This window comes from Coregonus clupeaformis, chromosome 21 (genome assembly GCF_020615455.1).
Source record: "Coregonus clupeaformis isolate EN_2021a chromosome 21, ASM2061545v1, whole genome shotgun sequence".
Classification (NCBI taxonomy): Eukaryota; Metazoa; Chordata; class Actinopteri; order Salmoniformes; family Salmonidae; genus Coregonus; species Coregonus clupeaformis.
In genome coordinates, this window is record NC_059212.1 from 22,797,964 (window position 1) to 22,811,617 (window position 13,654).

Sequence of the window (13,654 nt, forward strand, 5' to 3'; positions counted from 1 at the left end):
GCCCTTGCTGATGGAAGGAGGTTTTCACTCAAAATCTCACGATACATGGCCCCATTCATTCTTTCCTTTACACGGATCAGTCGTCCTGGTCCCTTTGCAGAAAAACAGCCCCAAAGCATGATGTTTCCACCCCCATGCTTCACAGTAGGTATGGTGTTCTTTGGATGCAACTCAGCATTCTTTGTCCTCCAAACACGACGAGTTGAGTTTTTACCAAAAAGTTCTATTTTGGTTTCATCTGACCATATGACATTCTCCCAATCCTCTTCTGGATCATCCAAATGCACTCTAGCAAACTTCAGACGGGCCTGGACATGTACTGGCTTAAGCAGGGGGACACGTCTGGCACTGCAGGATTTGAGTCCCTGGCGGCGTAGTGTGTTACTGATGGTAGGCTTTGTTACTTTGGTCCCAGCTCTCTGCAGGTCATTCACTAGGTCCCCCCGTGTGGTTCTGGGATTTTTGCTCACCGTTCTTGTGATCATTTTGACCCCACGGGTTGAGATCTTGCGTGGAGCCCCAGATCGAGGGAGATTATCAGTGGTCTTGTATGTCTTCCATTTCCTAATAATTGCTCCCACAGTTGATTTCTTCAAACCAAGCTGCCTACCTATTGCAGATTCAGTCTTCCCAGCCTGGTGCAGGTCTACAATTTTGTTTCTGGTGTCCTTTGACAGAAAAAAATCTCAATTTGTCTGTCATAGTTGACGTGTACCTATCATGAAAATTACAGGCCTCTCTCGTCTTTTTAAGTGGGAGAACTTGCACAATTGGTGGCTGACTAAATACTTTTTTCCCACTGTACATGCCGGTCTGAAGTTTGCCAATGAACATCTGAATGATTCAGAGGAGAACTGGGTGAAAGTGTTGTGGTCAGATGAGACCAAAATGGAGCTCTTTGGCATCAACTCAACTCGCCTATGACCCCAAGAACACCATCCCCACCGTCAAACATGGAGGTGGAAACATTATGCTTTGGGGGTGTTTTTCTGCTAAGGGGACAGGACAACTTCACTGCATCAAAGGGACGATGGACGGGGCCATGTACCGTCAAATCTTGGGTGAGAACCTCCTTCCCTCAGCCAGGGCATTGAAAATGGGTCGTGGATGGGTATTCCAGCATGACAATGACCCAAAACACACGGCCAAGGCAACAAAGGAGTGGTTCAAGAAGAAGCACATTAAGGTCCTGGAGTGGCCTAGCCAGTCTCCAGACCTTAATCCCATAGAAAATCTGTGGAGGGAGCTGAAGGTTCGAGTTGCCAAACGTCAGCCTCGAAACCTTAATGACTTGGAGAAGATCTGCAAAGAGGAGTGGGACAAAATCCCTCCTGAGATGTGTGCAAACCTGGTGGCCAACTACAAGAAACGTCTGACCTCTGTGATTGCCAACAAGGGTTTTGCCACCAAGTACTAAGTCATGTTTTGCAGAGGGGTCAAATACTTATTTCCCTCATTAAAATGCAAATCAATTTATAAAATGTTTGACATGCGTTTTTCTGGATTATATTGTTGTTATTCTGTCTCTCACTGTTCAAATAAACCTACCATTAAAATTATAGACTGATCATTTCTTTGTCAGTGGGCAAACTTACAAAATCAGCAGGGGATCAATTACTTTTTTCCCTCACTGTATATGTGCCAGTTAGGCTCTACACCCCTTGTAAAGATTAATTTGCTTAATTTTAAGAAGTTATATGTCCACTTTAGTTGTGATACTGTCACGATCGTTGAGAGACGGGTCGGACCAAGGTGTAGCGTGAAAAGCGTACATGTTTATTAACTAAATAAACATTCAACAAAACAAGAAACAACATCACGTGAAGTCCAAAGGGCTATACACATACCAGCCTAACAGGAACAAGATCCCACAACACAGTAGGCAATAGGCTACCTAAGTATGATCCCCAATCAGAGACAACGAGCGACAGCTGCCTCTGATTGGGAATCATACCCGGCCAGACATAGAAATAGAAAACTAGAACATCAACATAGAATTTCTAACATAGATTTCCACACCCTGACTCAACAAACTAGAGGGTCCGGGTGGGCTTTCAGCCTCGGAGGCGGATCCGGCTCCGGGCGTGACGACCTCTGCCTCCCCGTTGCGCCTCTGGCCTGGTCTGGACGTCTGGGCCTGGATCGGCAATCCTCCTGCAATGCACCAAGCCCTGTCTGGACCCTGGTGTGGGAGGCCCCGACCCTGGAGAGGGGCTGACTTCTGGGTCTGAAGTGGAGCCGCTGACCGGAGCTGAACTGGCCCCCGGTGGAGAGGACTGCTCTGGCTCCGGAGTGGAGCCGCTGACCGGAACTGGACTCGGCACCGGTGGAGCAGACCGCTCTGGCTCCGGAGTGGAACCGGTGACCGGAGCTGGACTGGGCACCGGTGGAGCAGACTGCTCTGGCTCCGGAGTGGAGCCGCTGACCGGAGCTGAACTGGACCCCGGTGGAGCGGCCTGCTCTGGCTCCGGAGTGGAGCCGCTGACCGGAGCTGGATCAGGCACCGGTGGAGTGGATTGCTCTGGCTCCGGAGTGGATCCGCTGACCGAAGCTGGACTGGGCACCGGTGGAGCGGACTACTCTGTCTCCGGAGTGGAGCCGCTGACCGGAGCTGAACTGGACCCCGATGGAGAGAACTGCTCTGGCTCCGGAGTGGAGCAGCTGACCGGAGCTGGACTAGACCCCGGTGGAGCAGACTGCCCTGGCTCCGGAGTGGAGCCGCTGACCGAAGCTGAACTGGACCCCGGTGGAGTGGACTGCCCTGGCTCCGGAGTGGAACCGCTGACCGGAGCTGAACTGGGCACCGGTGGAGCAGACCGCTCTGGCTCCAGAGTGGAACCGCTCACCGGAGCTGGACTGGGCACCGGTGGAGCAGACCGCTCTGGCTCCAGAGTGGAACCGCTGACCGGAGCTGGACTGGGCACCGGTGGAGCAGACTGCTCTGGCTCCGGAGTGGAGCCACTGACCGGAGCTGAACTGGACCCCGGTGGAGCGGCCTGCTCTGGCTCCGGAGTGGAGCCGCTGACCGGAGCTGGATCAGGCACCGGTGGAGTGGATTGCTCTGGCTCCGGAGTGGATCCGCTGACCGAAGCTGGACTGGGCACCGGTGGAGCGGACTACTCTGACTCCGGAGTGGAGCCGCTGACCAGAGCTGAACTGGACCCCGATGGAGAGAACTGCTCTGGCTCCGGAGTGGAGCAGCTGACCGGAGCTGGACTAGACCCCGGTGGAGCAGACTGCCCTGGCTCCGGAGTGGAGCTGCTGACCGAAGCTGAACTGGACCCCGGTGGAGCGGACTGCCCTGGCTCCGGAGTGGAACCGCTGACCGGAGCTGAACTGGGCACCGGTGGAGCGGACTGCTCTGGTTCCGGAGTGGAGCCGCTGACCGGAGCTGAACTGGACCCCGGTGGAGCGGACTGCTCTGTTTCCGGAGTGGAGCCGCTGACCGGAGCTGAACTGGACCCCGGTGGAGCGGACTGCTCTGGCTCCGGAGTGGAGCCTTTGACCGGAGCTGGACCAGGCACCGGTGGAACGGGCCGGGCCGGACTGGGGACACGCACCACTGGTCTGGTGCGAGGAGCACGAACGGGCCGGGCCGGACTGGAAACACGCACCACAGGTCTGGTGCGAGGAGCAGGAACGGGCCGGGCCAGACTAGGGACACGCACCACTGGTCTGGTGCGAGGAGCAGGAATGGGCCGGGCCGGACTGGAAACACGCACCACTGGTTTGGTGCGAGGAGCAGGAACGGGCCGGGCCGGACTGGGGACACGCACAAATGGTTTGGTGCGGGGAGCAGGTACAGGCCTTACTGGACTGGCGACACGCACTACTGGTTTGGTGCGGGGAGCAGGCACGGGTCGCACTGGAGGTCTGGAGCTTAGAGCTGGCACAACCCGTCCTGGCTGGATGCCCACTTTCGCACGGCACGTGCGGGGCGCTGGCACAGGACGCACTGGGCTGTGAACGCGCACTGGCAACACAGTGCGTAGGGCTGGCCCAGGATATACTGGACCGTGGAGGCGCACCGGAGACCAGGAGCGTTGAGCCGGCACAACCCATCCTGGCTGGATGCCCACTTTCGCAGGACGCACTGGGCTCCTTCTGTTGCCTGACCAGCTCCTCTCTCCGTGCCTCCACTACTTCCTTCTCCCTTTGAGCCTCCTGTAGCGCCTCCCTCTGAACGGATAACTCCTGCTCCCTCTGAGCTAACAGCCCCCGTAACGTGGTGGCCTCCTCTCTCAGGCTGCTCCAGTCCTTCTCTCTCTCTCGCCAATTCTCCTCCAGTGAGGACTCCTCCGGGAGCCCCCACGAGTTAGGGAACAGAACCTCATCGTCGTCGTCATCCTCCGACTCCTCCGTGTAAAACTGTTCCCATTCCTGTTCCCATGGTCGTAGAGACTCCAACTGGAACCCAACCAGGTGCAGTGGTCGGGGCTCTTCTCTCTCGATCCCCGACCACCCCTCTAGCCCCCCCCAAAAAAATGTTTTGGGGTTGCTTCTCGGGCTTGCTCAGCGGTTGGTCCCGTTGGCGTTGTCATTGATCCTCTCTTGCCAGGGCCTGTACCTTCGCCCAGGGTCCTTTCCCAGCGAATATCTCTTCCCATGACCACCATTTGCCCACCTGTGACAAAGCTATTCGCTCTGCCTCGGCACGCTGCTTGGTCCTTTTATGGTGGGATCTTCTGTCACGATCGTTGAGAGATGGGTCGGACCCAAGGTGCAGCGTGAAAAGCGTACATGTTTATTAACTAAATAAACATTCAACAAAACAAGAAACAATGTCACGTGAAGTCCAAAGGGCTATACACATACCAGCCTAACAGGAACAAGATCCCACAACACAGTAGGCAATAGGCTACCTAAGTATGATCCCCAATCAGAGACAACGAGCGACAGCTGCCTCTGATTGGGAATCATACCCGGCCAGACATATAAATAGAAAACTAGAACATCAACATAGAATTTCTAACATAGACTTCCACACCTTGACTCAACAAACTAGAGTTCTATAGGTCAGGGCGTGACAGATACAAATCTTATTGAAACATATAGGCCAATGGGCTAGGCTACATGAGGTGTGCAACTATGATTCGAACAATTCGCAAAAAAAAGGCATTGTTTCTTATGCTGGGCATCATTCACAAGTGATACTATATAATTCACAAGTGATAGGCTAATATTGTCACCCATCAGACTATTGTTGATTTATTCTTGTCTTTACATATACTAAATAATATACATTTACATTTACATTTACGTCATTTAGCAGACGCTCTTATCCAGAGCGACTTACAAATTGGTGCATTCACCTTATAGCCAGTGGGATAACCACTTTACAATGTGTTTTATTTTTTTATTTTTTTTGGGGTGGGGGGGGGTTTGGGGTAAGGGAGGGGTAGAAGGATTACTTTATCCTATCCCAGGTATTCCTTAAAGAGGTGGGGTTTCAAATGTCTCCGGAAGGTGGCGAGTGACTCCGCTGTCCTGGCGTCGTGAGGGAGCTTGTTCCACCATTGGGGTGCCAGAGCAGCGAACAGTTTTGACTGGGCTGAGCGGGAACTATGCTTCCGCAGAGGAAGGGAGCCAGCAGGCCAGAGGTGGATGAACGCAATGCCCTCGTTTGGGTGTAGGGACTGATCAGAGCCTGAAGGTACGGAGGTGCCGTTCCCCTCACAGCTCCATAGGCAAGCACCATGGTCTTGTAACAGATGCGAGCTTCAACTGGAAGCCAGTGGAGTGTGCGGAGGAGGGGGGTGACGTGAGAGAACTTGGGAAGGTTGAACACCAGACGGGCTGCGGCATTCTGGATGAGTTGTAGGGGTTTAATGGCACAGGCAGGGAGCCCAGCCAACAGCGAGTTGCAGTAATCCAGACGGGAGATGACAAGTGCCTGGATTAGGACCTGTGCCGCTTCCTGTGTAAGGCAGGGTCGTACTCTCCGAATGTTGTAGAGCATGAACATACAGGATCGGGTCACTGCCTTGATGTTAGCGGAGAATGACAGGGTGTTGTCCAGGGTCACGCCAAGGCTCTTCGCACTCTGGGAGGAGGACACAACGGAGTTGTCAACCGTGATGGCGAGATCATGGAACAGGCAGTCCTTCCCGGGAGGAAGAGCAGCTCCGTCTTGCCAAGGTTCAGCTTGAGGTGGTGATCCGTCATCCATACTGATATGTCTGCCAGACATGCAGAGATGCGATTCGCCACCTGGTTATCAGAAGGGGGAAAGGAGAAGATTAGTTGTGTGTCGTCAGCGTAGCAATGATAGGAGAGGCCATGTGAGGATATGACAGAGCCAAGTGACTTGGTGTATAGCGAGAATAGGAGAGGGCCTAGAACTGAGCCCTGGGGGACACCAGTGGTGAGAGCACGTGGTGCGGAGACAGCTTCTCGCCACGCCACTTGGTAGGAGCGACCGGTCAGGTAGGGACGCAATCCAAGAGTGAGCCGCGCCGGAGATGCCCAGCTCGGAGAGGGTGGAGAGGAGGATCTGATGGTTCACAGTATCAAAGGCAGCAGACAGGTCTAGAAGGACAAGAGCAGAGGAGAGAGAGTTAGCTTTAGCAGTGCGGAGAGCCTCCGTGACACAGAGAAGAGCAGTCTCAGTTGAATGACCAGTCTTGAAACCTGACTGGTTTGGATCAAGAAGGTCATTCTGAGAGAGATAGCAAGAGAGTTGGCTAAAGACGGCACACTCAATAGTTTTGGAGAGAAAAGAAAGAAGGGATACTGGTCTGTAGTTGTTGACATCAGAGGGATCGAGTGTTGGTTTTTTGAGAAGGGGTGCAACTCTCGCTCTCTTGAAGACGGAAGGGACATAGCCAGCGGTCAAGGATGAGTTGATCAGCGAGGTGAGGTAGGGGAGAAGGTCACAGGAGATGGTCTGGAGAAGAGAGGAGGGGATAGGGTCAAGCGGGCAGGTTGTTGGGCGGCCTGCAGTTACAAGTCGCAAGATTCTATCTGGAGAGAGAGGGGAGAAAGAAGTCAAAGCATAGGGTAGGGCAGTGTGAGCAGGACCAGCAGTGTCATTTGACTTAACAAACGAGGATCGGATGTCGTCAACCTTCTTTTCAAAGTGGTCGACGAAGTCATCCACAGAGAGGGAGGAGGGGGGGGGAGGATTCAGCAGGGAGGAGAATGTGGCAAAGAGCTTCCTAGGGTTAGAGGCAGATGCTTGGAATTTAGCGTGGTAGAAAGTGGCCTTAGCAGCAGAAACAGATGAAGAAAATGTAGAGATGAGGGAGTGAAAAGATGCCAGGTCCGCAGGGAGTCTAGTTTTCTTCCATTTCCGCTCAGCTGCCCGGAGCTCTGTTCTGTGAGCTCGCAATGAGTCATCAAGCCACAGAGCTGGAGGGGAGGACCGAGCCGGCCGGGAGGATAGGGGATATAGAGAGTCAAAGGATGCAGAAAGGGAGGAGAGGAGGGTTGAGGAGGCAGAATCAGGAGATTGGAGGGAGAAGGATTGAGCAGAGGGAAGAGATGATAGGATGGAAGAGGAGAGAGTAGCGGGAGAGAGAGAGCGAAGGTTGCGACGGCGCATTACCATCTGTGTAGGGGCAGAGTGAGTAGTGTTGGAGGAGAGCGAGAGAGAAAAGGATACAAAGTAGTGGTCGGAGACATGGAGGGGAGTTGCAGTGAGATTAGTAGAAGAACAGCATCTAGTAAAGATGAGGTCAAGCGTATTGCCTGCCTTGTGAGTAGGGGGGACGGTGAGAGGGTGAGGTCAAAAGAGGAGAGGAGTGGAAAGAAGGAGGCAGAGAGAAATGAGTCAAATGTAGACGTAGGGAGGTTGAAATCCCCCAGAACTGTGAGGGGTGAGCCATCCTCAGGAAAGGAACTTATCAAGGCGTCAAGCTCATTGATGAACTCTCCAAGGGAACCTGGAGGGCGATAGATGACAAGGATATTAAGCTTAAATGGGCTAGTGACTGTGACAGCATGGAATTCAAATGAGGAGATAGACAGATGGGTTAGGGGAAAAATTGAGAATGTCCACTTGGGAGAGATGAGGATTCCTGTGCCACCACCCCGCTGACCAGATGCTCTCGGGGTATGCGAGAACACATGGTCAGACGAGGAGAGAGCAGTAGGAGTAGCAGTGTTTTCAGTGGTAATCCATGTTTCCGTCAGCGCCAAGAAGTCGAGGGACTGGAGGGTAGCATAGGCTGGGATGAAGTCTGCCTTGTTGGCAGCAGAACGGCAGTTCCAGAGGCTGCCTGAGACCTGGAACTCCAGGTGGGTGGTGCGTGCAGGGACCACCAGGTTAGAGAGGCAGCAGCCACGCGGTGTGAGGCGTTTGTGTAGCCTGTGCGGAGAGGAGAGAACAGGGATAGGCAGAGGCATAGTTGACAGGCTGCAGCAAATGGCTACAATAATGCAGAGGAGATCGGAATGAAATGAACTAAACATCTGGGAAAGGAGAGAGCGGGGCCTCCCTCAGCACAACTCCCAAATATAACTCTCCCAACTTCCACCTCAGAAACTATAATTGTTGTAAACTACAGCGGTTCAATGTTTCTAGGAATAGACTAACTCAGTTTATTCAGCTAGCTAACTAGGTGCAGTATTATTCCGTGAAAATCGTCCGGGCATCAGGTCATATGACGCCACAGCCAGCTAGCATGCCGGACTCCAGCAACACAGTTTAGCGTCAATACTCTGCCACAACAAACCACCAGTGTATCAACACGCAAGCAGATCGTTCGTGTCCGTGTCTAACGTTGTGGGTTAGTCCCGACAGCTTGAGCGAGTCCGTCGTCAACTTATTCAGCCAGTTAGTTAGCTAGAATAGTTAGCAAACTAGCTAGCCATTGCTTTCAGACAAAGAAGAACCCCTCCTTTCATGGCACGAACACACAGAGAGAGCCAAACTAACGTTAACTAGTCACCCATGTCCCAAATTCCTTGAACGACTCGGGCTATCAATATGTAAAAAACAAAACAAATGTAGGTTATGACTTACCCCTAGCAGCTACTGTTAGCTAGCCAAGTGCAAAGCTAGCCACTGAATTGACTCAGCCAGTTCGCGTCTGTTCACACGGTCGTTCCAGCTATTGTTTACTAGTAGCTATCCAGGTAGCAACAAGCTAGCTAATATTTCAAGCACAGTAGCCGCTTGCTACCTAACGTTAACGGTTCAGACAATGAGGTTAGGAAACAGCTGAATGGTAGGCAATTATTGTATGTAATTATTGTAGGCAGCCAGCTGGCGTAATTACAGGCACTCTCAGGCGTGAAATAACTATACCGTTGCTAATAGCTACTCGCCAGCTAGTCCCGGTGGTGGGTTAGCTAGCTAGCTTCATGCTACGCTGGGCTACGCTGGGCACAGCCGAATACAATACTAACCTACAATAATTACATACAACAACCCACAATAACTACCTACAATACCTAACTACAATCTAAATACATAGTTTAAGCCTTACTCGACAAAGCCCAAACTATGTGTAAAGCCAAGCTTACCCGACGACCCGACGACCTCCCCGATGACAACAACACAGAATTACAAGTGTGTGACATTTGTTTTGATTTAGAATGGATCATTATCATGCACCTGTATCGAAACAGGGGTCAGCGGGAAAAAATACATGCCATCTATGCACTTAAATAGCGAATGGAGGACGCTTTTCCCAATGGTTTGTTTTCATGCCAGCCAGGTAGGCTATACTCCTGTTGTAAATATAAGCAATGTGCTTAATATTAGGAAAGTTGATAAATAAATATAGTAGGCCTAGCCTATAGAAAGCTGATGGGATCCTCCTCTTTTTATTAGCGGCCATCACTGTTATCTCCCGCAATTATATAGCCTATAGAAATGTTGCGCAACATGAGCTCATGGGCTCTCATGAAGTGATTCGATTTTCGAAGACATTTGAATTGATGTCAGAGTGATTAGAGGGACAATAGAGTGCTGAGTACCAGGCAGTTAGCAAGTTTGTTTGGCTACTAATGACCAGCAGCAGCATCAGAGCTTGGAGAAGCCTAATTACCGTGACTAAACTGTCATGTGGAATCATATTTTTGGGGACTCGTGACTGCCGGTGTGACGGTAATACGGTCACCGCAGCAGCGCTAGTCTCGAGTAACATTTACCTTTTTAGGAAATTGAGCACATTGATATATATTAAGTCGTCTTTGAATAAGAACGCAATTGAAACTGTACAGCCTACCTGTGCTGGAGGACATCTGCAAGATGGTGCTGGCAGGCTTAAATAAGGAAATTAATGTCAAATCAATTGCACTAAATTGTTGTTCTTTTTGTTTGCTGTCACAATTTACCGTATGTTGTAAAAAAACTAGTTCTTAAGTAGTTTTTTGACCGGATACTTTTTTACTCTTACTTGAGTAGTTTCTTAAGAGGGCTACTTTTACTTGAGTAAATTACAATCTAAGTAACATACTTTTACTTAAGTACTGATTTTCTGTACTCTACCCACCTCTGGTTAAAAGGATAGTTCACCCAGCAGTCTATGGACAAGGTATGACAGCAACCCATGCTTTGGTTTGTTTACCTTGTGTGACTGTCCTTGTCTATCAGTGTATCAGTGTTTTGTTACATGTCATGTTTTGTGTTTTTTTGTGGATCCCAGGAAGAGTAGCTGCACTTTCTGCAAAAGCTAATGAGGATACAAATAAACAAATCTGGTCACCATTTAAAATGCAATCCTTTTAGAATTTGTGGCACAAATTCTATGCAAGTGAATGGTACCTATGATAGCATTTAAGCGCTTCATTTCCAAATCATCTATAAGTAACATCATTGAGTTACACAATCCATTTTTAGATAATTTAGGATAATTTGGATATGAAGTGTGAAAATGCTAATATACAGTAGAAGTCGGAAGTTTACGTACACTTAGGTTGGAGTCATTAAAACTCGTTTTTCAACCACTACACATTTACATTTTAGTCATTTAGCAGACGCTCTTATCCAGAGCGACTTACAGTTGTGAGTGCATACATTATTGTTTATATTTTTCATACTGGCCCCCCATGGGAATCGAACCCACAACCCTGGCGTTGCAAACGCCATGCTCTACCAACTGAGCTACATCCGGCCATTCCCTCCCCTACCCTGGACGACGCTGGGCCAATTGTGCGCCGCCCCATGGGTCTCCCGGTTGCGGCCGGCTACGACAGAGCCTGGATGGGACCACGCAGCCGTCATACACAAATTTCTTGTTGACAAACTATAGTTTTGGCAAGTCGGTTAGGATATCAACTTTGTGCATGACACAAGTAATTTTTTCAATAATTGTTTACAGACAGATTATTTCACTTATAATTCACTGTATCACAATTCCAGTGGGTCAGAAGTTTACAGACACTAAGTTGACTGTGCCTTTAAACAGCTTGGAAAATTCCAGAAAATGATGTCATGGCTTTAGAAGCTTCTAATAGGCTAATTGACATAATTTGAGTCAATTGGAGGTGTACCTGTGGATGTATTTCAAGGCCTACCTTCAAACTCAGTGCCTCTTTGCTTGACATCATGGGAAAATCAAAAGAAATCACAAGACTGGTTCATCCTTGGGAGCAATTTCCAAACGCCTGAAGGTACCACGTTCATCTGTACAAACAATAGTATGCAAGTATAAACACCATGGGACCACGCAGCCGTCATACAGCTCAGGAAGGAGACGCGTTCTGTCTCCTACAGATGAACGTACTTTTGTGCGAAAAGTGCAAATCAATCCCAGAACAACAGCAAAGGACCTTGTGAAGATTCTGGAGGAAACAGGTACAAAAGTATCTATATCCACAGTAAAACGAGTCCTATATCGACATAACCTGAAAGGCCGCTCAGCAAGGAAGAAGCCACTGCTCCAAAACCGCCATTAAAAAGCCAGACTACGGTTTGCAACTGCACATGGGGACAAAGATCGTACTTTTTGGAGAAATGTCCTCTGGTCTGACTAAACAAAAATAGAACTGTTTGGCCATAATGACCATCGTTATGTTTAGAGGAAAAAGCGTGAACTTACAAGCTGAAGAACACCATCCCAACCGTGAAGCATGGGGGTGGAAGCATCATACTGTGGGGTTGCTTTGCTGCAGGAGGGACTGGTGCACTAAACAAAATAGATGGCATCGTGAGGAAGGAAAATTATGTGGATATATTGAAGCAACATCTCAAGACATCAGTCAGGAAGTTAAAGCTTGGTCGCAAATGGGTCTTCCAAATGGACAATGACCCCAAGCATACTTCCAAAGTTGTGGCAAACAAAGTCAAGGTATTGGAGTGGCCATCACCAAGCCCTGACCTCAATCCTATAGAAAACTTGTGGGCAGAACTGAAAAAGCGTGTGCGAGCAAGGAGGCCTACAAACCTGACTCAGTTACACCAGCTCTGTCAGGAGGAATGTGCAAAAATTCACCCAACTTATTGTGGGAAGCTTGTGGAAGGCTACCCGAAACGTTTGACCCAAGTTAAACAATTTAAAGGCAATGCTACCAATGCTACCAAATACTAATTGAGTGTAACTTCTGACCCACTAGGAATGTGATGAAAAAAATGAAAGCTGAAATAAATCATTCTCTCTACTATTATTTTGACATTTCACATTATTAAAATAAAGTGATGATCCTAACTGACCTAAGACAGTGGATTTTTACTAGGATTAAATGTCAGGAATTGTGAAAAACTGAGTTTAAATGTATTTGGCTAAGGTGTATGTAAAATTCCGACTTCAACTGTAGGTACCATTGACCTGCATTGGATTTGTGCCACAAATGCAAAAAAGTTAGCATTTGAAACAGTGGCCTAAAAAACCAAAGCATGGGTTGCTGTCATACCTTGTCCACAGACTGCTTACAGGCTAAGGAAACTAATATGTAATTTAATAATTTGGGTGAACTATGCCTTTAGCATTAAGGGGGGAGTTCTTCAAACTTTCTTCACCTAATAGCAGGAACAGCACCATCTAGTGGTCAGAACCTGGTAATATTTGGATGTAGGATGGGACATGAACCTAACAAATTCAATGACTAATTTCTCTGAACAGGGGAAAGAACCATCACCTAATTCACTGAGAATACATTGCATAGGATGAAGAAACAATACTCAGAGCCACAGCTCCATACTACTTGTCAGACATAGAGAACTGGCCTACTGTAGCTCAGTTGGTAGAGCATGGCGCTTGTAACGCCAGGGTTGTGGGTTCGATTCCCACGGGGGGCCAGTATGAAAAATGTATGCACTCTCTAACTGTAAGTTGCTCTGGATAAGAGCGTCTGCTAAAATGTAAATGTAGAACTGATACAATATACGCGTTGTTAAGGTGGGATTTGCGTGGGTGGCTTTTGACAATTTCTTTGGATTCCTTATGTCTATCTAATTATTAGAAAAATGTTTGGTCCAAAAATAATGTTGAAGGAATGCTAATCTTATCTAACAACATAAGCTATTTCAGAATATTCTGAGATGGTGGGTGTTGAAATCCTCTTTCTTGTGCTTTTTGAGGTGGAACGACCTTACAGTGATGTTAGAGCAAAATTCATTCGTTTCAAACGCATTCATTGTAGTCCTGCTGCCATTTTAAACTCTTACATGGGAAATCATTAACAGTAAGATCAAGCCTCGAGCTGCAACATGCTTCTCAAGGATGCCATAAAAATGTAAGCTGTGTTTGTTCTTGTGTTTGTGTGT

The 13,654-nt window shown here is 49.0% G+C and overlaps 1 protein-coding gene and 1 non-coding gene across 2 annotated transcripts in view; both read left to right on the forward strand.

Moving 5' to 3' along the window:
• The window catches only part of LOC121535102 (phospholipid phosphatase-related protein type 5-like), a 104,232-nt gene that overhangs the window by 13,287 nt on the left and 77,291 nt on the right, over window positions 1-13,654 (forward strand). The window lies entirely within an intron of this gene.
• On the forward strand, window positions 13,113-13,186 carry trnat-ugu. The gene has a single exon. It is a non-coding gene; the product is annotated as a tRNA-Thr (tRNA).